At 53.2% G+C, this 23,322-nt stretch overlaps 1 pseudogene; it reads right to left on the bottom strand.

Annotated features, from left to right (window-relative positions):
- Positions 1-215: 215 nt before the first annotated feature.
- LOC113913005 lies at positions 216-14,932 on the bottom strand (annotated as a pseudogene).
- Positions 14,933-23,322: the final 8,390 nt, after the last annotated feature.

Below are 23,322 nucleotides of genomic sequence, written 5' to 3'. Positions count from 1 at the left end.
CGTGGCCCCTCTTCCAAGCCACAGTCACAGGAGCTGGTGTTTCCATCCACAGCCCCTTCCCGCCACGCCGCAGCTCCTGGGGCGCTTTCCCGCCTTGTTCCAGGTGCGGCTGCGCGGTGGGCTCTGGGTGCGCATTGCGTCCTCTCTCAGACACGCGGGGCACACGGCGCGTCGCTGTATCACCCATCCGACGTCACCTGTCAGATCTGTAGGTCTCACGTCTGGTCCCGGATCCGCAGGGCGCACATCGCATCCCGGACCACCACAGCACAAGTTCCGTCCTGGATCCGCACGTCGTAGCACGTCGCGTCCCGGACCCACACCGCGCAGGTCCTCCTGCAGCCTGGGCTTGGTCCACAGCCCCGGGGGACATCTCATCCTGGGACCCTCGCACTCCTGAGTCGCGGGTGTCCATCTGAACTGAGGCAGCGATTACGGCGGGCCCTCGCCTCGGGCCACAGCCACCTGACCGCCCCTGAGGCCGTCCACCCGCGGGTCCCCAGGGTGGCAAGTGGGCCAGGACATGCACGCCGCTGACAACCACCGACAGGTGCAGCGGCCAGCAGGGGGTCGGGTCTGTGTGCCTCACGCCCAGTCCGCAGTGTGAGCACCTGCCTGATGGCCTCCTTCCCAGGGAATCCTTGTAAGCCCACGCCAGGGGTGTCCCAGGCCCATTTCCCCCCGGGGCCGAGCCCTGATCCCCACTCAGTCCCTCTGTACGGGCTTCTCCCGAGGTGGGGTCTCAGCCGGGGGTCCAGAGGCCTGGGGAACCAGAAGCTACACTGTTTCCTTGTGAGGGTAGCAGGCTGGGTCTCAGCTTCTCGGAGAGCTCCTGGTTTCCCAGGACGGGAGCTCAGCCTAGAGAGCACGTGAGAAGAGCCAGTGCCCAGTGTCCGGCCCTGCGACTTCCCAGTGCCCAGCCTGTGAACCAGTTCCCACCCTCTGCCTGGCCTGCCAATCAGAGCCCCGAGTGCCAGGACTCATGTGATTGGCTGAGAGAGTGTGCTTAGGACTCATGTCCGTCCAATCACAGTCGTGGGAGCTGTGTGGGCGGCCCCAGAACGAGCCCCTTTCCTGCGGGATCTGAACCTGGGCATGTGGCCTGGAGATGGGGCAGCCACCTGCGGGGGTGCTGTGGTTATGTAAAGTAATACCGGTGCTTTAATTATATAAACTAGTACAAGGACTGTCGTTACATAAACTAGCACAGGGTCTGTCGTTACATAAACTAGTCCAAGCGCTGTCGTTATATAAATACAGGACTGTCGTTCTGTAAATTAATACAGGGACTGTCGTTATGTAAAATAATGCAGGAATTGTCATTATATAAACTAGTTTAGGGACTGCCATATATAAACTAATACAGGGACTGTTGTTACATAAACTAATGCAGGAACTGTCATTATATAAATACAGGGGCTGCCGTTAATATACACTAATATAGGAACTGTCGTTATGTAAAATAATGCAGGAATTGTTATGTAAACTAGTTTAGGGGCTGCCATATATAAACTAAAACAGGAACTGCCATTATATAAACTGATACAGGAACTGTCATTATATATATTAATACAGGGATTGTCATTATATAAACTAATACAGGGGCTGTGGTCACATAAACCAGCACAGGGGCTGCGGTCGCATAAACCAGTACAGGGGCTGCGGTTACATAAACTAGTACAGGGGTTGTCGTTAAACCAGTACAGCAGCCACCTTCAGGGAGGAGTTGGGGTTATATTAACCAACAAAGAATATGGAACCTCAGGATGGACAGAGAAAACAGGAACTTGACATTAGGTTTTGAAGTTCCGATCCAACGTTCCCTGATTTTGTTCACTCTGCTCAGTTAGCGGAGTCGGTCAATCTCCTACTGAGGCTAGTTGGCATCGGGTTTTCTGTCTCTTGCACCTGGAGGGGCCTGGAATGAGAGATTCCCTAGTTATCCAGGTACCACCTCTGAGCCTCCCTGTTTTCCCTACAGCCCCCGGCCTGGGCCAGCTCACACTCCAGAGGAAAGCATGGTGGGGGGAGCAGTCCCAGGATCTGTGGTTTCAGGAGCATGGCCAGGCTGACCACATGTCCTCCCAGGGAGATGCCCAGCACTCAGCAGCTCTTAGAATCTGTCCTGAGCCGAGCTCAGCTTTGAGTTCTGCGTGGAGCTCAAACCATCTTGCTTAATGCACAAAGGAGAGAGCATGCCAGGCAGGTTCCCGCTGAAATGTGCTGGGATAAATCCTGTGTCCTCCTCTGTAGTGGAAGGATCCTTCCTATGCAAAGAGCACAGGGGAGAGGGAATGGGGCCGACAACACGGCTGCCCCTGCGCAGAGGTGGGGGTGGGAGACTGGGTCACAGGCTGTCCAGGCATGGAGGATTTTCCACAGCAAGCACACTCGCTCTGCTACAGGAACTGCCTCGAAGATTGGGCGAGGCTCTGCAGACCTTGATCACACACACTCCAGACTCCAGGCTCAATCAGAGCAATCAATACTCCCTTCAGGACACAGTTGTACACTTCTCCCCGAGAATCAGGGCCACCTGCCAGGAACTCAGCGTTTCTCCCAGCTTTTACCCTGAAACCGAACTGATTGGTCTGCCCCTTTCCAGCTCCCAGCAGCGCTTCTCCAGCAGGACACAGGCACCAAGCCCCGCAGTGTGAGCAGGAACACAGCCAGGCTGAGCCTGTGCTCAAAGCGGTGGGTTTGTCTGCTAGGCAGACGGGTGACTGGTGTCCAGGGCCTGAGGCTGGCTCGTGTCTAGACGTCTAGTCCGGTTAGTGAGGAGTGGGATCATGGAATGAGGGGCCACTGTGTCATGACACTCCCAAGGAACCGCCCCTCTGAAGTCCTAGCATCGGGGGCAATTCTGTAGGAGGCGCACATGGTTTGCAATGGACACGGAAGCAGTCACTCATGCCCTTTTCTTCTTTCATGTAAAATAGTCACTGATGAACCACTAAGAGCTCGGTGCCCTGCTGGGTCGTAGTCTCTGCAAAGGAGAGGCTGACTGCCGGCCTCACCTCTCCCTCGCTCTGGGACAGCAGAACGTGGCAAAGATGCTTTTCTCACCTAAGGACGGGGTAGAAGGTCATACACCCGGGCAGGGATTATCCATCAGAGTCTTGTCCCCTGTAGCATCAACGTGAGATTTTATTGTCCACCCAACCAGCCATTCCATAGATGTTCTTGCGCACGTACTGTATACCAGGTTCTGGGCCAGTACAGTCCTGGATCAGACTGTGGTCCAGTAGCGAGTCATCGAAATACACTGAGTAGTCAGAACTCCCGGTTTCGGGCAACAGAAACAATTCCAAATGCCAGAGGTCAAGGGGCCTTTGTCGGTCAAGGACCACGAAGAAGGGTTCTGAACTGGTTGTTCTCTGTGCCCCTCCTGTTCCGCTCTTCCTTCTTCCCTGCCCTGCTCTGTGCAGGGAGGCTGGTCCCAAGTCGGCCTGAAAGCAGCTCTTCAGCTCCTGCTTGGCTTCAGCCAGTTGGGGGGCAGGAGACTGGAGGGCAGCAGGAGAGGGGGGCTGGGGAATTGCTGCTTCTGTCGGCTGGCCTGTGGCTCTGACGGAGGCTGCATTTCTCTAAGGTCCCAGATCCTGCCTGCAGCCGCTCTCCCCAGCCTACAGCTCTCCCCGGCTCCCAGAAAACCTGCTTCCTCCCTCGTCACTCAGACAAGCCCAGGATAAAGACTCCCCACTCTTGCGAGGCCCAGGGGTGCTTCCGTGTTCCTGCGGGTCCCCTTCGCTTGCCTGCTCCTCTGAGGATGCCTCCAGACTCCTCAGTCACGCATGTTGGGTGCGCCATCTGGTCCCACCTGGATCCTACCTGAGTCGGGTGGGCCGGCAACTACAGAGGGCAGACAGGCATGAGCTTCGGGAGGAGCAGGTGCCAGACAAGGGGACACCACCGTGTCCCCTCCCCTCCCCGCTCTGACTGTACCCTCTGCCGAGCTGGACCAGCTTCCCCAGGAGGCAGGAAACCTGGGAGTCCCCAGCCCCTGAGCCTCATGTCATGGAGTCACGGCCACTGGAGAAATACACACTGTATGTGTTCCACCTTGGAAAATCTCAGGGAAGCACTCTGATGGGCTTGGTCCATCCTGGACCCCAACAGGTATCGGCCTGATGCTTCTTGGAGATCACTGAGCACTTGTCAGTGTCAGTTTCTGAGTCAGCTTGACACCGGTGCTTCTCTGATGTCTCCCCCACCCCCTTCCAGAATAGACCAAAAATTGCTGACTCTCTGGCTCCAATTTCTCTCTTCATGAAATCAAAGAGTGATGTTAGTACTAGGCAGACGGCATTCCTGAAATGTATAACTGGAAACAGACCTGGGTGTTTAGTTTCTAGGTCATCACCCCAGATTTGGGCCCATGTATCTGTGTGTGTCTGGGCCCTTTCAGGAACTGCCACTCCAGGAATAGACTCAGGTGTCTGGCTGCACAAATACTGATGCTCGTTCAGGAAGATGAAGTGGATGCCTGAGTGCTAGAAACACATTATTGCGTGTCTGGACTTCATCTTTGAGACAATTCTATCTTTATCTGACATTCAGATGGACAATTGTTTCTAGAACTGAAAGGCAAATGAGAGGCTGTTGTGCAGGAAAATTGCTCATAGAGAGAGAAGCTCGGTCCTCCCCCATAGTCAGCGTTGACTTCTGTGTGTGCAGATATGAGGAATGCCCATTTACCGATGGCTCAGCAAGACAAGACTGCTCAGCAAGAATGGCTATGCATCCAACTCTCCTTTCAGATGACACTTTTCCTGCACACAGTCTTGGTCTGGTGTGCACACTGTTCTCAGGGGGTGTCTGGCTGGCTGGATCCCCACCCACCATGGCTGGGTGGACAAAGCATCCCACCTGCCCACGGTGAGATGCACCAGGCAGTGCCAGAGACCGTGGAAGGGAAGGGCTGTCTGAGGGAACGGTGTGTTTGGATTTACGTTGCAGAGGGAGCACAGCTGACGCGTGGATCCTAGGAAATGCGTTAACTGACTGTCATAGTGACAAATAATAAAGTGAATGACTGTTCAAGAGAGTGAAGTAGCACAAGAGCTACTTCAAGATGTCATCAGCATTCCGTGGGCTCTTCTGCCTGCAGTGGCACAAATGTTTTAAGAAACAATTTCCAGCTCCCTTCTAGTGGGTCTGTTGTCTTATTTGTTTAGATTTGTATCACCCAGTGATTCATGGATCTCATGGACTCAAAATTACAGCTTGTTTGAAACCAGCGGTCTGATCTGTCTTCCTAACATTGCTGGTGATCACCTGGACCCAGCTGAAACCGCTGTCTCAGTACCCACCTCCTTCATTTGAATTATTTAGCTATAAATGGAAAAGACCCTCCAGGCTTGGATGCACCCCTTGGTCCATCCTGTGCGCTGTGGCCATAGAGCACCATGGGTTTAGCGGAACTCTTTTTCGTCCAGAATAAAGACTATAATTCCCAGCCTTCCCCACAGCAAGGTTTTAACACATGACAGTTTTGACCAACGACTGAAAGAGGAAGTGACGCATTAGCTTTCGGTTACGTCCCTGACGGAAGTGGATGAGTGGCCGCCATCTTGGACCCAGCCGCCCTTGCAGCAAGTTTGTGTCACGTGACACAGTTTCAACCGGCAGGTTGAGAGAGGAAGTGATCTAAGCGGCTTCCTCTTATGCCCCGACCGAAGTGGATGAGTGGGCGCCATCTTGGACCCAGCCGCCCTTGCAGCAAGGTTGTGTCACATGACACAGTTTCAACCGGCAGGTTGAGAGAGGAAATGATCTAAGCGGCTTCCTCTTATGCCCCGACCGAAGTGGATGAGTGGGCGCCATCTTGGCTCACGAGGTGTATGGAGAGTCGGCCAGGGCTGGTGGAGTAGAGATGTGGGGCTGGGACATGTTTGTCACACTTCTAGACATAGAATTATGAGCTGACTCAGAAAACAGAAGCCCCCTCCCGGCCCCCCTGCATCCAAGGTGTGCTCGGTGCTGGAGCAGCAGCAAAGATCCCCGGTACCTCGTCTGGCCAGGCGGGGTCCGTGGCCAGTGCTGATGTCCAGTCCTCCCAACCGTTCTGTGCACACCCAGGACCCAGGACAGAAATCCACCTTCGCCACGTGAGTGGCTGACTGCTGCGGGGCCACCTGAGGCTGTGACGCTGTGGGCGAGGAGCACCTGGCCTCACTGTGACCCCCACACTCCTGTTTCGGGACTCCCAGGTTTCCCACCCCCAAACAGGTGAAGGTCATCCCTGGGTGGGGGGAGTGAAATCTGAAAGAAAGAGGAGACACAGAGGAGGGTCTGTGAGAGGCCCTCCCCCAAAGTTACCTCTGAAATGGAGAGCGGCCTCTGATAAATCAGAGGGCTGAATGCAGAGAGGACTTGGGTTTGCTTCCCACCTGAGATTCTGGAAGCAGCAACCTCCCAGGGACCCCCGCACAGCCAGCGTGAGGGCAGGGAGAGAAGAGCTGGCAGGTGGGGCTTCAGGGTAGAGGGGACCCGGGAGACAGCCCTGGGGTTTTTGCATCCCAACGGGGGCGGGGGCGGTGTGGTGCACCCTGGGTCCCACAGAGGACTCCTATGGAGCAGGAAGAGATGGGGCCCCAGGAAAACATGCTGGGTCGGGGACGCGACAGCAGGAAAGGCACATGGACCATTAGGACCAGACCCGGAATGTGTGTGGTCAGCAGATGTCAGCAGGGAGGCGAGGGCCGAGCATCCCACCCTGACCCCATGTGAACCAGCCACCTAAGACGGGAGGGAGGAAGTCCTGAATTGTCTAGAAAATCAGCTTACCACCCTGAATCAATGCCATTCACCTGGAATTGAATCTGTTTTTTTCTACCATTAGGCAGGGTGAAGGCTCTAGAGAGAAACTATAGTTATAATGGAATCAAGTTATTTTACACACCTGAGTTGATAGCTTGGAAATCTGTGCCTTTATACTTCTGAGCATGCTTTGGGGAAAACAGTTACTTTCAGCTTAACAAACGTCACATTTGCTTTAAGGCTCAGGGGGGACAAAATCAATTTTTTTCTTAACCAGGAAGTAGGGATTGCCCAGGACTGAGGATGCTGGTCTGGGTCTGCTACCATCTGGAGTCTGGAGGGTGGGCTCAGGGGGACATTCAGTAACTTCAGTGTGGGACTGAGGGCTACTCACCCAAGTTCAGGGAGTGGCTGAGCTGTGGAGGGTGTAGGGGAAGCAGTGGACAGATGGAGGAAAAAGGAAGAAGAGAGACAAAAAGGAAAGAGACAGTTGGGCTGGGAGAAGCAGCATTGCGTTGGGGGAACCACAGGTAAGGAGCTGCCCCTTCCCTCAGTCTCATGATCTGGGAGCAGCTGCCTCCCCACAGTCTGGGAGGAGGGAGGAAGGCATGGGATTGAAGGAGGAAAAACCAGAAGAACTTCCTCATCAGATTCATAAAAGGTTTCATAATTCCCTGGTTCCTTCAGTCATTCATGAGAGTTTGACTGGTCATGTACTGTGTTCCTGGCACTGTCCAGGCACTGCTGATAAATGGTGATCAGAGCAGACAAGGGAACTTAGGAAACAGGCAACAAACAGACAACAAACACAAAATATGTAACCAAAAAAGAGGATTTTAGATAGTGATAGTTGCTACAACAGAAACAAAGACAGTGAAGAAATGGAGAATGACTGGGGAGACCACTTTCATAGTGTCAGAGAAGTTCTCTGTGAAATGACCTTTGTCCTGAGAATGGGAAGGAAAGAAGGAACGTCAGAAAAAGCATCTAGGCAGAAGGAAGGCAACTGCAAAGTTCCACCAGATGCAACAGAAAACAAACTAAAAGGACTGGAGTGCAGCTGGGGTGAGGCACGTCTACATGAGCTCAGATTGGAGAGGGCAGTGGGGCCAGGTCGGGTGCAACACTGGAGGTGCTGGTGAAGAACTTGGACACTTCCCTCACAGCAGGGCAGAGGCGCTGCCTTCATCAGACCCACACCCCACAGTCATCCCCTAGAAGCTGTTCTCTACCATCTCCTGGTGCATTCCATCTTCCTGGTTCAGTTGTATTTCTCTGGAAAATGGCCTTTCTCTCTGAGACCAGCTGCTCCACTCAAGGTGCCCACACACTTTACAGAAGTTTTTCAAGCTCCCTGAGACACCTGGAGATTTGCAGAAAGTTGACAACATCTCTGGATACCAGTAAAGCCTGATGGAGAAAAGCCAACCAGATGGCAGCTCAGAAGGGAGACACAGGCATGATGGGCCCTGAGGGAAACCTATGAGGAGCTGCAGGGCTCCACCTGGGTCTGCTTTGTCAGTGTTTCCTCTGACTGGGTTTGTGCCCAGAATGGAGCATCTATGCCTGAGCACTGACGCTCTGGGGCTTTGTGACTGGGACAAAGGATGCCACTTCTCTGAACTTGAGTATTCCTGTTTGCCAAGTGGGGGAAATAATGTGAAAACTGAGAAGACTCAGGGTGTAACCGAGCCTACTAGTCGCCATTAGTAACCGTTCTTCACATCCTGAGTGGTCATATTTATCTGGATGCATTGCTGTGTAGAATGCAAACTACATTTTCCAGCATCCTCTTCAGCTGTGCATGGCCCATATGATTAATTTCTCTCCAGTAGGCTATGAGGAAAAGTAACATACCCTTAAAGAGAAAGGTCATGTTTGGAATCCATTTAGTTTGTTAGACTGCTGTAAAGGAAGTTATTCCCACACTAGCAACAAGAAAAGGCCTAGTGATCTACAAAAGCATAGCTTTGCTGGAACCCATTAGAGATTCGAGGGTGCAGGAAAACCAACCAACCTGAAATCTAAGGAAGAAAGGCGCCTCCAAGGACAGATGGGGATGGAGCACTGGCTTATCTGCATCAGAGTGACAGCAACACAGAGCTTCCGTAAAAGCAAGTAAGAACATTTCTTCTAAACTGTTTCAGAGGTTTCTAAAGTCTCAATATGGGCTGGCCTCGAGTATAGAATCCTAGAAGCCCCAGACACGTGGTGAGTGTGTAACCATGTGTGGACGCTCCATGGATCTTGCTACATACTCAAGAAAAAGGTTGGAGGCAGGGCAGGACACTGGAGAAAGCTGCCCTCTGTTGTGCTGGCCTGGGAGAAGGGCATAGTTGTCACCGCGGGAAAGGAATGAAGCCCTTCCCAGATCCTTCGCCCCTGTTGAATCATGTAGCACAAACCTCAAACAACTCAAGGAGATCAGAAAACCCTGCCATTCCATGTCATAGGTGGAGACCCATTATGGCCAGAGGAAGGGCTCAGAGAAACACCCTCCTGGGGTGTAAAAACATCCCAGGCCCAGTTCATAAGAGATCCTTCTGCTGGTGGAGAGCAGGAAACTCCCACACAAGACACATCAAAATGATAAGACAGGGTGTGGATGGCACTGAGGGATCAGGATCACTGCAAAAGCCTCACCCAAGACCTAGTAACATGGAGTCTACCTAATCCTGACAATTAACCAGGACACCAGAGAAGCCCCACTCCCCCATCGTGAGGTTAACAGGCACTGAGTTCAAGTCACAGCAGAGGACCCCTGGGAGAGGGGCAAATGTGTACAGAGAGACCCTCTCTGAGGCATAGGCTCACATTTAGAGGACACTGAGGACATTTCTCAAGGACATTGAGAAAAATCCTCCAGTACCTTAATCCCCACCATAGGCACAAGTTAGCACTAGAAGAATCTGAAGGCTGTGGTGCACTAACAGTAACTATAAAAGAGCAACATCCAAATCCAGTTCAACTCCTGCTAGATTCACCCACACCACCCCAAAACAAGCTCTCATAAAACAAGAGGCATGCATGTTTCCAGGTATAAATACTATTATCTCAGTTTCTGCTGTCCCTTCCTGTGTCCAACTTTCAGCTGAGAAGTACAAGACACAAGAAAAGACAAGGGGGAAAAGCCCACTGTCAAGAGACAAAACAATCAATACAACCAGACTCAGATATGACACAGATATTGGAAATGTAAGTCAGTGAATTTAAAACAACTCTGATTAATACATTAAAGCCTCTAACAGAAAATATGGAGAACACATATAAACTGTTAAAAGAGAGATGGAAATTATAATGCTCCTGTAAGAGAAAATAAATCATACTAACAGACATGCAGAATGCTTTTTAGACTCCTCTATAAACTTGACACACAGCCAATAACAGAACAAGTAATTATGAATAGGCCAATGAACATTAAACTGAAAAAGGGAAAAGGGGAACTAAAACATATCTTTGACCCAGGCTAGCATTCAGCAAATTCTGAACTAAAGTTAAAAGTGTACTGCTATTTTCTTTGTACTATGCTATAAAAAATTAAGGGTTAAAAAATTTTTTAATTGCAAATGGAACAGACAGAAAACATGACACAGAGAAAAAGAACACAGACTACAGACTCGTCCCATCTTTCATACAAATACCAGCTCTGGCACTTCCCAGCCATGGGTCTTGGACAAGTGATTTCAACCTTCTGAGCCTCATTTCCTTCATCTGCAAAATAGAGATAATCATAGTACCTATGTCCGTGGGATATTGTGAGGATTAAGTGACAGATCACAGTGTCTGGCACATAGTAGGTGCCAAAGATATGGTGACTGCACTCCCTTATTCCTGTTCTAAATGTCAGTCATTTTACATCCTTACAAATAACCAGAAGCCACTATAGAAATCTCATAGAGGAGCAATGTCTCCTGAGGGAACAAAGAAACACACAAAGGAAAAAAGTTAGACAATTGTGGGAGCACCTGGGAGACTCACTCAGTTAAGCATCCGACTCTTGATTTAGGCTCAGGTCATGATGTCTGGGTTGTGACATCGAGCCCTGAATAGACCTCTGCACTGAGTGTGGAGCCTGCTTGGGATTTTCTCTCTCCCTCAACCCCCAATAACTAACTAAATAAATAAATAAGTAAAGTTAGATAATTGTAAAAATGACAACCTGCTTGGGATTTTCTCTCTCCCTCTCCCTCAACCCTCCCTAAATAAATAGATGATAGATAGATAGATAGATAATTGTAAAAATGACAACCTAACATGCAGGCCCGGTGCTAACTCCATATATATCCACCTCATCCCATCTCCTGTGTGTGACATGCCCTGTCTTAACTCCCAAGTTCACAGACAAGGAGACTGGACGCCATCAGGGCCACACCGCCGGGGCGGGGCAGTGTGGGGCTCCCCCCGGCTGCCTGAGTCCCGGCTCTGCACAGCTGTGCACAATGTGACGGTCCCTCTCAGGGGGCACGAGGGTATTTCAGAGGAGAGCCCAGGAAGGTGGACACAGATGCACACCAAGCACATGGCAGAGCAGAAACGTGTGAAGACTTTGAGGACCCTCGATGGGCTGAAACAGGAGAACCCAGAAAAAATGTCCTCTGATGTTGACAGTGATAAAGAACACCTGAACGGTGACGTGTCTGTGCATGTCAGCCTCCTCTGGGAGAAAAAAATCCCTGTACAAAACAAGCAGAGTAAGAAAGGATTTAAAAGGTAAATATTAGGAGAGGTTGCATTTTTGGCATTTCTCAAGAAACATACTTTGTGAAGTTCACATTGCAACAAGGCTCTAGGATTCCACACACGCACAGTGTATGAATATCTGTTCCAGTCTGATCTTCAAAATGTCGCAATTTATATTCAGTGACGACACTGAGGCTGATTCCGTGTACAAGGGGCCTGGGATTTGGAGCCCCGAGGAAGCCTGCTCCGCACTAGGGGGAGAGAGCGGAAACGCTTTCGCTTATCAGCTCCCTTTATGGTCTCTGACATATGTTTTGCTGCACTTGACAAGCTCGGCAGGAATCCCTCACTGAGGAAAGCGCCCTCCCACCCAGCGTGTGGTCCCTGAGGACGCATCCAGGGGCCCAGTCCTCACAGTGCACTCAGTGCCCGGAGCTGAGCTGGGCTGGGGATGGGCAGCCACCGCACGCCAGGCATGGCGATCAGACCTGTCACGGGACTGTCTCTGCAGCTGGCGTCTTGCTGCTCGTCCAGTGTGGGGTCAAACATCTACAGCACTTGAATACATAACGGACAGAGCCTCTCATCACGAGTGCCCAGGGCACAACATGGAATGTCAGCTGGAGACGGAGACGTGTGTGGACTCACCGACCGTACGGGCAGAGAATCATCAGACCCTGCGGCAGACAATGCCGTCCCTGGAGCCCTCCACCCCCACCGCAGGGTGCTCCACAGTGTCTCACATTCAGCCTCACCTGTCCAAGTACAGACTGTGTGGGTACAGACAGGGGGCCATCTCAGCCAGCACTGTGGGGGGCTCCTTCTGAGGGTTCCCAGCGAGGAGCCCGGGAGAGGCAGGTGTGGGGGTTGGGGAAGAGCAGAGCGAGGCCGAGCAGGGGGTGGGGTGTGCTCCCAGGTCAGGCCACCGACACGGGCGCCACCACTGGGCTGCCAGTGCCCTGGTCCACTCGGGCTGTTTACACTGGTCTCTCCAGAGAGGAGCCAGGAGCCCCTGTGACCGTGAGAAAGTCTGCATCTGGGGGGAGGGGGCTCAACTCCGTGAATGTTCCCACATTCATCATCTTTCCATGGGCATTTTGTGAGGCCTCACAGGCTCCTGAGGCACGGAGGTTGCTCAGGAGAACCGCAGAGAGCACCTGGCCCCGGTGAGCAAGGGGCCCTTCGGGCAGGTAACCAGCAGCCCTGAACTGGGAAGAGGAGATTCCGGAGCACACCTGCCTCTCGACTGACACCTGACAGAGAAACAGCCAAGGTGGGACGGTGGCCTTCCCCCACCCCAATCACGCGGACTGTGTTTGCATTCGGGGAATTACATGTACTTGGCTTTATCTGTCCCAAGAGCCCAGCACGGACACGCCGGTTGTACGTTCTTGCCCAGGATGCTCTCACTTGGGAAACCTTTTCTCCCCAAATTGCCCCTTCCTCCCATTCTCCAGAAGAATGGGAAGATCTGATGGTTAAATGCTTGGGTTGTGGAGAAACCAATTCCAAAGCTGTTGTGAGAACTAAGGGAAGAGGTGGTTTCCCAAAGCAAAGCCAGGCTCTGGTTTGGGGAAGCAGAGGAAATGAATGACAGTCCAACAGCAGACGTGCCGTTGCAGTGAAGACACCGCTCTGTGTGACCGTGGAGGGGCCTTGGCCACAGGTCCCTGAGCAGGAATGCACCTGCCAGACCACCTGCCCCTCGGTGTCCCTAACGACAGCTTCTCAGAAAGCAGCTCCGACTCTGGCCCCACCTGGCTAGGGTGTGGCCTGCGCTGTTCCGTGTGTGACACGGAGGTGCCCCGCGCTGGGAGATCCCTTTGTTAAGTCACAGATGAATCAAGACCCCAACGTGCCTGCAGGCGTCCTGGGCATACAGAGGAATCAAAGACGAAACCATCCGAGGCAGGTGGAGAAATACTTTCGCCGTGTCACCGCACCGTTAGGAGGACTCGCTGAAGCTGAATAGGCATCAGAAGGTGCTGCCAGGAGGGCAAGCAAGAACCTCCTGCAGAGAGGGGCTCGCCCGGGGCCACGCTGCCTCCGCAGAGCTGCAGCCCAGCTGAGGCTGGGGAGGGGGTCCGGGTCCAGGAGGAGCAGACAGCTTTACCTGGGAGCCCCTCCCCGCCCATTAAACTCCAGGCCACCTTTTCTTGTCTGAGTTGTGACAGCTCTTTTATGAAATTTTACAAAAGCATGAAAATGTTCACTGCAGTCACATAAAATGTGTTTGCCTAGTTCCCCCTTTATGTAGTCAACAAGATCTTGGTATTCAATGTAGTTGCCTCCTCCTGACACAAAAACAGTAGCCTCTTGGAATGGATTTTCATTCTTGGAACTGAGCTGCCCTTGCCACGCAGCATGTGGGGATCAAATATCTATAGTCATCAGTGTCAGGGTTTGACTTCGTCCCTGTCTAAAATACAAGTGAGCCCTGGATTCTGCTGTTTCAGTTCCTGGTGCTCTTGGCCCCCTTCCATCCTCAGGTGGACCCTGTTTTTATAACCGGTGATAAGGGGCCCATTGCCTTGGTGCTAACCCCCCTCCCCACTGCCCAGGGCAGGACTTGAATCCTCTTGACTCCTTATAGGGGATTAGGTTTCCATGCTCTGTCAGTTGAAGCTTTTTGTTTTGCTCCAAATCAGCCTCCGAGGCTGCTTGCTGTGCCTTTGCATAAAAGGTGAGAAGCAGCCTCTTTCATTTTGGGATTTCCCACATCAGGGTCTGATTGTATCTAGAGGAGATTTATCCAGAGTAGCTTAGCTCGGTATTTTTTTCTTCATACTCAAAACATATATCCAGTTTTCTTGCCTTTATATGTTCTCAGACAGCAGTGACAATATCTGTATGGAGATCAGGAAGCCTGTTTTCCAAGGAGTTTGGCAAACAACCAGCAGCGGATGTTAGCTCAGCCATATTCTCAGAAAGCATACTCAAGGCTGCTCCGTTGTCCCCTCCAGCACTATAAGGCATTCAAGTCATCTGACCTCATTCCCTGTGGTCTATGAGATTCTACTTCCTGCTGAACTCATTCCACAGCTTTTGGGAATGAACTTCCTTTGTGTTTCTGCCAAAATTCATCAATTGGAGTTAAATCACAAGACTTCTTGTTTTTTCTCTCTGGTCTAGCACCAGCTGGAAAATTTTCCAATCCTGAAGATTCTTCCAGATTAACTCTGTTTAAGTGGGAATCCATTTCCTTCATGCACCCAAGGATAGCGCAAAGGAGCTGCCAAATCTGTTCCTGTCAACAGGATGAATAAAGACCTTCGGAGGCTGAATTGGGCCAGCTCCAAGGGTGTTGCCTGCAAGGACACTGTTCTTTGTATGTCTTACACACACCTGAAGTTCCTTATCTCGATTCACTGCCACCTCTTCTGCTGCTGTTCCTCCTGAACGTGCGGTTCTAGGACCAGGACCAATTGTGACAAGAGTAGAAGAGGCCATCAACAATTGTGTCCACAACAGTTTCCATGTTTGTGTGATATCTGGACTGTTAATTCTGCGGTATGAAACATCTCCTACATAATGCAAGCATATCACATTCCAAAGTAATAAAGTTGAGATGTGGATCAAAAACGCTGGTTACTTGTTTTACAGCACAAGCTGCTACTTCTGCATTTACGGTGTTTTCCAGTATGTTTCTGAGATAGCGCAAATAAAATTTAAATGGTATGACTCAGAACTGACTTCAAAGATCTAGATTACTGGTTTATTATAAAGGCTCCAACTCAGAAACAGCCAGACAGGAGAGATGTACAAGGCAGGGTATGGAGAAAGGGCCTGGAGTTTCCCTGCCCTCCCCAGGCACACCAACTCCCTAGATCTCCAGCTGGTCACCCACCCAGAAGCTCCCACCCACCTTTACCGTTTTCTCCCCACTCAGAATAATTCATCTCCCAAAGCCACCCTCCCACATTACCCTCCCCTGCTGCCCTGCACAGACTCCTGCCTGCTCTCCTCCCGCTGCCTCCTCACTCCTTCGGGAGCTGAACACCGGATCTCTCCGCCCTGCTCACCCCTGAAATGCAGGCCACGCTGTTCCCACTCACGGGGAATCTTCCAGGGACACAGCAGCTGCAGGAGAATGTTCTCATGGATCATCTAAGGGCTCTTCCCTCCCACTGGCTCCTGTCACTCTGTGGTCGCCCCCACCCCGCCCAGGTGGTCTGCGTCCAGGGGCTCAGGGAGCATAACAAGGGGCGGACCCCGCCCACACGCCCATCCCCTCGTAACAGACCCCCTGTGTTTAGGAACACGCCGCATGGACCTACATCGAGTAAAAATGATCTGTCATTCATCTGAAATCAAAAGGTAACTGGCATCGTGTATCTTTATTGTCTGCGTAACCACCTGGAATGACATGGCTATGTCCCTGTCATGTCCCTCTGAAGCATCGGCTGCATGTTCGGATGTGCACTTTGCACCCTGACCTGCGTGTGTGGGGCTTCCCCTATAACAAAGAGGTCTCTATAACGAGAACTATAGCTCTCCGGCTGGGATCTCCTCACAGCCCTGGGCGTCTGGTTGGCAGGTGTGCGGGACCCTGGGGTCTGTGGGCGAGCAGGTGGCACCACAGTCACGCTGCGCTCTCCCTCCAGCGGGCGCCTGGGGAAATGCGGACCCGGGCCCGCCCCTCTGCCTCAGCCACGCCCCTCGGGCCTAGCCCCGCCCTCCTATCCACGCGCCCCTTCATCAGTGACTCTTAAAAGAGTTGCACATTGGTCTTTGTTCTTTTCCACTTTTTTAAATAATTCTTTTTTTTTTTTTTTTTTTGAGAAACAGAGAGAGGGAGAGTGCACGAGGGGGGAGGTTCAGAGAGAGAAAAAAGGACTTTAAACAGACTCTGCGCCCAGTGTGGACCGGAGCTGGGGCTCAATATCACAACCCTGATATGACCTAAGCTGAAATCAACAGTCTGGCACTTAACAGAATGAGCCACCCAGGCGCCCCCCAAATGATATTTTTTAAACGTAATTCTGCGATGAAAGCATTGATACAAAAGGAATTGATTTATTCATAGGGAAGGTATAAATTCTCTGGGGAAGACTCCCTCAGAGATTATTCTCATCTGTAGATGAAAGTGTGAGACAAACTGAACTTTGTGCACAGACAAGACCAGTGGAACATTCTGAAACTCCGAGTGGAGACCTCTGTTGTCCAGTCTGACCACTATTCGGATTACCTTCGTGGGTCCGCGGTGCCGGTGGGAGACACTGCACATTTCACATGCATTTCACAAAGATGGGGACACACACGGGCCATTCTCACCAAGACGCGTGCCCAGGGAGGAAGGTGCCAGCAGGCAAAGCCAATATTTAAAAGCTTCCCATTAGTTTAGTTGCATAAGCAGTGCATGTTAATGGCACAGGAGAGGAGCCCAGAAAAGGCAGGGAGTCGAAGAAGAAGTAGAACCGCCCACAGTCCCACCATCAGAAACCAATCACCGTTGCCAATTAATGCTGCATCTTTCCCTTATTTTTACCTGGGTTTAGAAAAAAAGCACAGATACCAAACCTGGAACATTCCAGAAGATCAGCACGGCCCCAGCTCCAGGAAGACATGCACATTTGTGAAGCATTACGGAGATGGAAGGCACAGCATCGGGACTCTACTCAGTGAGAGTCTAATCACCTTGTGTGGTGACAGAGGGTGACGACACGTACTGTGGGAGCACGAAGTCACGCACGGGCCTGCTGAGTCGCTATGTGAACAGTTCACACTAATACAACACGTGTGTGAATGCTGCTACACTAGAGAAGAGCACACATTCCCTCATGCACACATACAACCTTCTTTCTACCGGAACGGAACCATATTGTAAATGACATGTCACCTCCTCCCCACAGCACTCGATACACAGCAGAGACCACTGGGTATAAATAACACAGATCTGCAGGGCCACCTGCTTTCTGCAGAGGTGCCATCGAGCACCGGCCCAGAATGCACGGGACAGTCCTGCTCTGGGTCCCTCAGGATTCCCCAGGGCCTTGCTATCACACGCAGAGATGCAGGCAGTGACCCCAGGGCACACGCTCGCCCTCCAGCAGGACCCTGGCAGTGGGATGTGCACTGTGCACACCCACAGCTGAGGACGGGGAGTCAGGCCGCCTGGCCACGGTGGTCCTTCTAGCCACTGAGCCACGCGGTTTCCCTTCGTTCTTCCCCAGATGCGCTTCCCCATGGACAGCCAGAGTGGGACCTGGTCCCGAAGCACCTGTTCCTGGTGTTGGGCCTGATAAATGTTTTGGGCCAATGAATTATACTGTAATAGATAACTGGAAAAAAAAAAAGTAGACCGTACAGATAAAATGCTCCAAAATTGGATTGTGGTGATGGTGTGGTGATGGAATTGACTAAAAATCATTGAATTGTATACTTCAACAAGTCAATGTGTGGTACCTAAGTTACCTCTCTGGGGTGTTTAAAAATACCACCGCACACCTATTAGAATGGCCAACGTTTCAGACCTATGGTACAGAGTGCTGCCCGGGGTGTGGGCCGACCAGAACTCTCGTGCCCTGCTAATGATCCTGAGAGATGGTAGGATTCCAGAAAACAATACGGCGGCTGCTTAGACAGTCACACACATCCGTGTGACCCAGCCAATTCACTCCTAGATTCTCACCCAAGGAAAATGAAAGCAAATGCCTAAATAAAACCACATCCTCACATGTGCATGGCAGCTTTATGTGTAATGAGCCAAACTGGAAATAAATGAACATCCATCCACAGCTGAATGGATCGGCGAGCTGTGGTCCATCCATACTCGGACCTGCTCAGCCACAGGAAGGGTGAACCACTGACACACAACTACACGGATGAGGTCAAAACCATGATTTTGAGGAAAAGAAGCCCAAGTGAGTACAAATGGCAGACTTCTGTTTATGAAAAATTCTAGAAAGTGGAAATGTGTTATAGTGACAGCACGCAGAGTGCTTGTTGCCAAACAGCGGGCGGGGGTGAGAAAAGGAAGCAAGGGAAGCTGGGGGTGATGAATATGCTCATCGTTCTGACCGTGGCGATGGTTTCACAGGGATACACACATGCACATTTATCAGCACGTGCCTTCTGTTTTACGCCCATGGTGACTCAACAGAGCTGTTAAAAATAGAGAAGAGAAGCAAAGGGGAAGATTCGGGGCATTTCTCAGAAAAGCTGAGGGCCCCCAAGTCCAGCCTGTGTGGACCGAACGAGCCCACACTGGGCCCGAGCGTTCTCATCTGAGATCTCTAAAAAAGACGCTGGGGACGGAAGGGCCGCACCAGGGAGCATCTGCGCCTGCCTGAGCACTGCTTCCCCCACAAGCAGAGTCAGAGGGCATGGGTGCTGCCCTTGGGAATGGGCTGCTGGGGGCACAGCCTCTGCATGTGGGAGGGCTGGGAGAGACCTGCCACGCCTGAGCTTCTGGAAGCAAGAAGAGCAAACCCATCGTTCACAAACCCAATTCTTAAAATTGTCGACTTGGCAAAGTGCCCACCCTCAGGAGAAAAGCCTGTGGAAGGGAGACTCATTTTATATGGGAGGCTCAGTCTGTCTCATGCTGGAGAGCTGTCACTCGGGGCTTTCTCCCTGGCAGGGGGCAGCTGGTGCAGGCTTCCGAAGGAGGCCATTTCCGGCCCAGCCCCGACAGCTCATCAGTCGGAAGGCAGGAGCTCTGAGCTAGGTGGCCCCTGGCAGCGGCCGCAGGGCAGACACAGCTGGAGGGGTGCCCTCAGGGAGCTCAGCGGGGCTTTGCCGGGTGAGACGGCACCGAGGTGGCTAAGCCAGGTGAGACTCCTGGTGAGCAGGGCCACCCGTCCTCAGCCTGCAGGCCTGGGGTAAGCTCCGCATGTCTCCTGATCTCCTGGACTAGTGAGCTGGCTGGCAGGCTCCTCTCACGGCTCATCATGGGGCGCGTGCCCAACATCAGGGGCAGCAGGGCACAACTCTGCCCCTGCGGGTGGGAGTAGGGACAGAATACTTCGGAACACCTCCCAAAGTCCTCTAACCTCCTCCAGAACACAGCGCGTGTGGGCCTGGGGCCACCAGGCAGTGCTCACCGCCCAGCCCTGCCTGTGTCCTCTGCTGGCCGGGAGGTCCGCTCCCACGGCCCCATCGGGGGGATGGTGATGACTCCTGATCCACTTGGTAAGTTGTGTTGCTTCCCTCCTAGGATGCTCCAATGAACATCCAGCGTTTTCACCAGCTCCTTACCACCTGCCACAGGCTCTGCTGCCTCGGGGGCCCCAAATTAGTTCGGAGCTGGTGGCGAGGATTCGAAGTCTCTTCACCAGGAGCGGGAGGACCTCTCCCACGTCTGATGTGTTACCAGCTTGATCAGACCACCCCACTGAGGACGGTTTTCCGAGTGTGCCGTGTCTGAACGTGAAAGCTCATTACAATCTGATCCCTCGCTGTGAGTAAACACATCGCACGTTACTGTTCAGGAGGCTTGTTGGGGACGGTAGTTTTTCCCCCACTAACTCCTGAGTGGAGATCGATCTTCCCGTAATGCCGTCACAAAACCCTCATAAGCAATGATGCTCTGTTTCTTACACGAGCTGTAACCTGCCTGTTAAGTGTCTGAAAAGCAGGGTCCGGGCATGCCTGGTGTCTTCGTGAATGCAACAGAAGAGAGGCTCCCCCAGCTTTCTGAGAGTTGTTGTTTCAGTGGGATGAGGGACCCGGGCACTTGTGGGACAGGGCGCCCATGTACTCCTGGGTGCCCAGACCGGGAAGGGGACAGTGTCTGTCAGCTCTTGCCACAGAATGCCGTGTCAGGAGGCACCCTGAACAGGGGCCTAAAACAGGAGCCTTGTGTCCTCACAGGGCTGTCGACCGGCTAAGGGCCGGTTACTCTGTGGGGTCCGCCTCGGTGCATCCCCGGGTCTGGTGGGACCCGCTCTCAGATCAGCGGTGGGCAGAACTCTGGCCTGGTCTGGGCCGAACCCGCTCCGGAGTCCCCGTGCCTCGAGTCTCGTACCCCCGTGGCCGGCGGGTGAGCCCACGCATGTCCTCGGGGCAAGAGCAGGTTTGGCGGAGGGTCCAGGAAACATGAGCGGCTCTTCAGCCCGAACCTGGGAACTGGCCCCGCCCCTTCGGACTCCGTGTCCCCGCCCAAGCGCCGCACCTGTGCCAACCCGAAGTCGCGGCACAGGTGAGGACGCAGGCGGGGGATGAAGGTGAGAAGAGCCCACGCCTCCAGTCTCCTCCGCGGCCGAGCTAGGATCCCAGGCACAGGGAGGCCAGGACTAGACGGAGGGAGGCTGTGCTGCTCGCCCCACTCTGTGAGTGTGTGTGCGCACGTGCAGGTAGAGTGCCCGCAGTCATCCTGTGTCTGAACCAACTGTATTTTCACTCTACTTCTCAGGGATCAATGACACTCGGGTCATTTGAGGGAAGTAAAGCTTTTTTGCTTTTGGCTGCATGTAGCACGAGAGCGCAACATTTTCCCCTACAGACAAAATTACATGATCACACCTACAAAAATGTTTAATCTCCTAATCCAGATTACATTCTAATTTTCCAGAATGTTCTCAAAATGTTCTGTGTGTCGGTGTTATAAGCAGGGCCCAGCTAGGACCCCACAACTGTGGGAAGTGCTGATTCAAGAGACAGGACTCAGCCTGCACCGCCCTCCCAAAGGCTCCGCGTGGCAGGAGAACGAAGCCACTGATGGGCGGGGAGAGGAGAAGGGACTGCACGTCACTGTCTCACAGCCCTCAGTGGAAGCGCATCACTGACCCAGGCCAGCTTTTCAACAGGGGATGAGCCAACAGGGGACAGGTGGCTGTACAGGATATGCACCGGGGGCCCGGGTCCCCCGACCCAGACTTCCTTCTGACACTGGGGGGGCCGGTTCCCAGCTGCCCCTCCTGCCCAGGCTGTGTCCAAACAGCAGTGTGACCCTCCGTCAACCCCCAGCAGCCTGGAGCTTCTGAGACGATCTTCCCGACTCCCTCCTGTGGCCGGTGCCCCGAGGCTCCGTCTCCCGCACAGTCGGATCCCCACACTCCGGCTGGGACCAGCCTCTTCCCAGCTCTGCTTTCTCCTGCACTTGGTTCTTCCTTAAAATCAGCTTGGGGACATTGGTGTTGTGACTAGGAAGCCCCCACAGCGGCCAGAGGTGCTGGTCTGGGGGGTAAGACACTGGGCTCAGGTGGGGCTCGGCCAGAGGCCAGGCCGAGGTGAATCCCAAGCTGCTGTTCACACTGGGTGTGAAAGTCCATTCTGTCCCAGGGGATAAACACCACCGATCGCAGACTCGGGAAGGCAGGACCTCGTGCCAATACCTTGAAGGGGGTGTGGACACCGGAGATGAGGTTCAGGAAGGCTTCCTGCCCAGGTGCCGGCGGGAAACGGGGCGGGCAGAGCTCCGTCACCGCCTAGTGTGAGCGGGCAGGAGCACGTCCATCCCGGGGCTGCAGGACCGTGGGAGAGCTGGACCTGGGTCACACCTGGCACGGGGCAGGCGGCCTCACCGGGAACAAGGTCATCCCAGGGCCATGTCTGGGCCAGACCGCACCCTCCTTCCACCTGAGCTGCCTCCTCCCATCGCGGCGAGCTAATGCCACTCCACCTGAGGGCCCTGAGAGGGAAACACCGCCTTCGTAAAGTCACAGACACCTACGCTGGCCCCAGAGCGGTCCCCAGTCAGTTGTGTCAAGTTGTCCCGCTTGGGAAATTTTGCTTCTCCCGAGGCCCGGCAATTTGCAGCACAGAAATCAGCCGCAAATCCACCGAAACCGGCGAGTATGGGATGTGGCAGGTGTGGTTTATGGTTGTTAAGTCTAAGTAGACAGACCCCGACCCACAGAGCAGTTCAGCCACCTCCACCTCCCCCATGAAGCCTTCTCTGGCAGAAGCATCCTTCTCAGTAAGCGCTTCCCCAAGATGCCCCCACTTCCCCCACCCCTGCCTGACCTGGGGACACACAGGTCCCCCTGAGCAAGACCCAAATTTAGATACTGTGCAGGTGTAAATATATTTACTGACCTGGTCTCCAGAAACGAAGGCCCCGCAGGGAGGGTGGATGGAAATGGGGGCACGCTGCGTCGCACGGAGCCCCCACTGATGACAGGGGCCTCCTTCAGGATGGCATCTCACGGGAGCAGGAGACACAGTTCTTGAGGGATATGCCTCCTGCCCGATGGAACTCCAGCTGGGTCTACGGCTGAGCAGAGGCTAAACTGCAGCCCTGGCCCGTTCTGACGGCAGGGAACATTCCAGAGCCAGTGCCCGATTTCTTCCAGAATTGCAGAGACAGACAAAATCTGAACACTGGTGAGGGGCATGTTTCCTTGCTGCGTCCACATGAGGCCAGCTCCCCCGTGACGTGCTCCAGGGCGGATCTCACCTCACCCCTAGCTCAGAGGCCCCGAGGGGAGGTGATCGGAGTCAGACTCATCCGCACCCTTCAGCGGGATGAGCTGGAGCTTACTGAGCCCCTGGTACGTGCTGGGGCCTCCCGGGCACGTCAGGCTGGAGCCAGGAGACAAGCAGCTGGAGGGACTTGACAGAGAAAACAGCCAGCCCCGAGACCAGGCAAACGGGAGCGGCGTGAAGAGGTGACGGGAAGCCATCAGTCAACACGTCCTTATTGGGGCCCCATGTGGGCCTGGCTCTGTGGGAAAAACCAAACAGATGCCCAGATCCACACCCTCGGCAGACACGCGTTATGTTGGTGGGGCTGGATGCTGTGTTGTGTTGGAATATTATTTCCAGGGATCCAGTGAGGGGGTGACAGAAGATGACACTCTCTCTGCCAGGCATGGAACGAATGTCGCAGCAGATAAGAGACGTTCTCCTTCGGCAAAGGCAGGCTGCCTCACGTGTTTCCATGTTAAAAGTTAACTTTCATCGCCAAAGTGCTGCACCGACACCTTCCTGGGCCGCCAT

Source organism: Zalophus californianus, chromosome 14, assembly GCF_009762305.2.
Source record: "Zalophus californianus isolate mZalCal1 chromosome 14, mZalCal1.pri.v2, whole genome shotgun sequence".
NCBI lineage: Eukaryota > Metazoa > Chordata > Mammalia > Carnivora > Otariidae > Zalophus > Zalophus californianus.
This window is presented reverse-complemented; position numbering and strand designations above follow the sequence as displayed.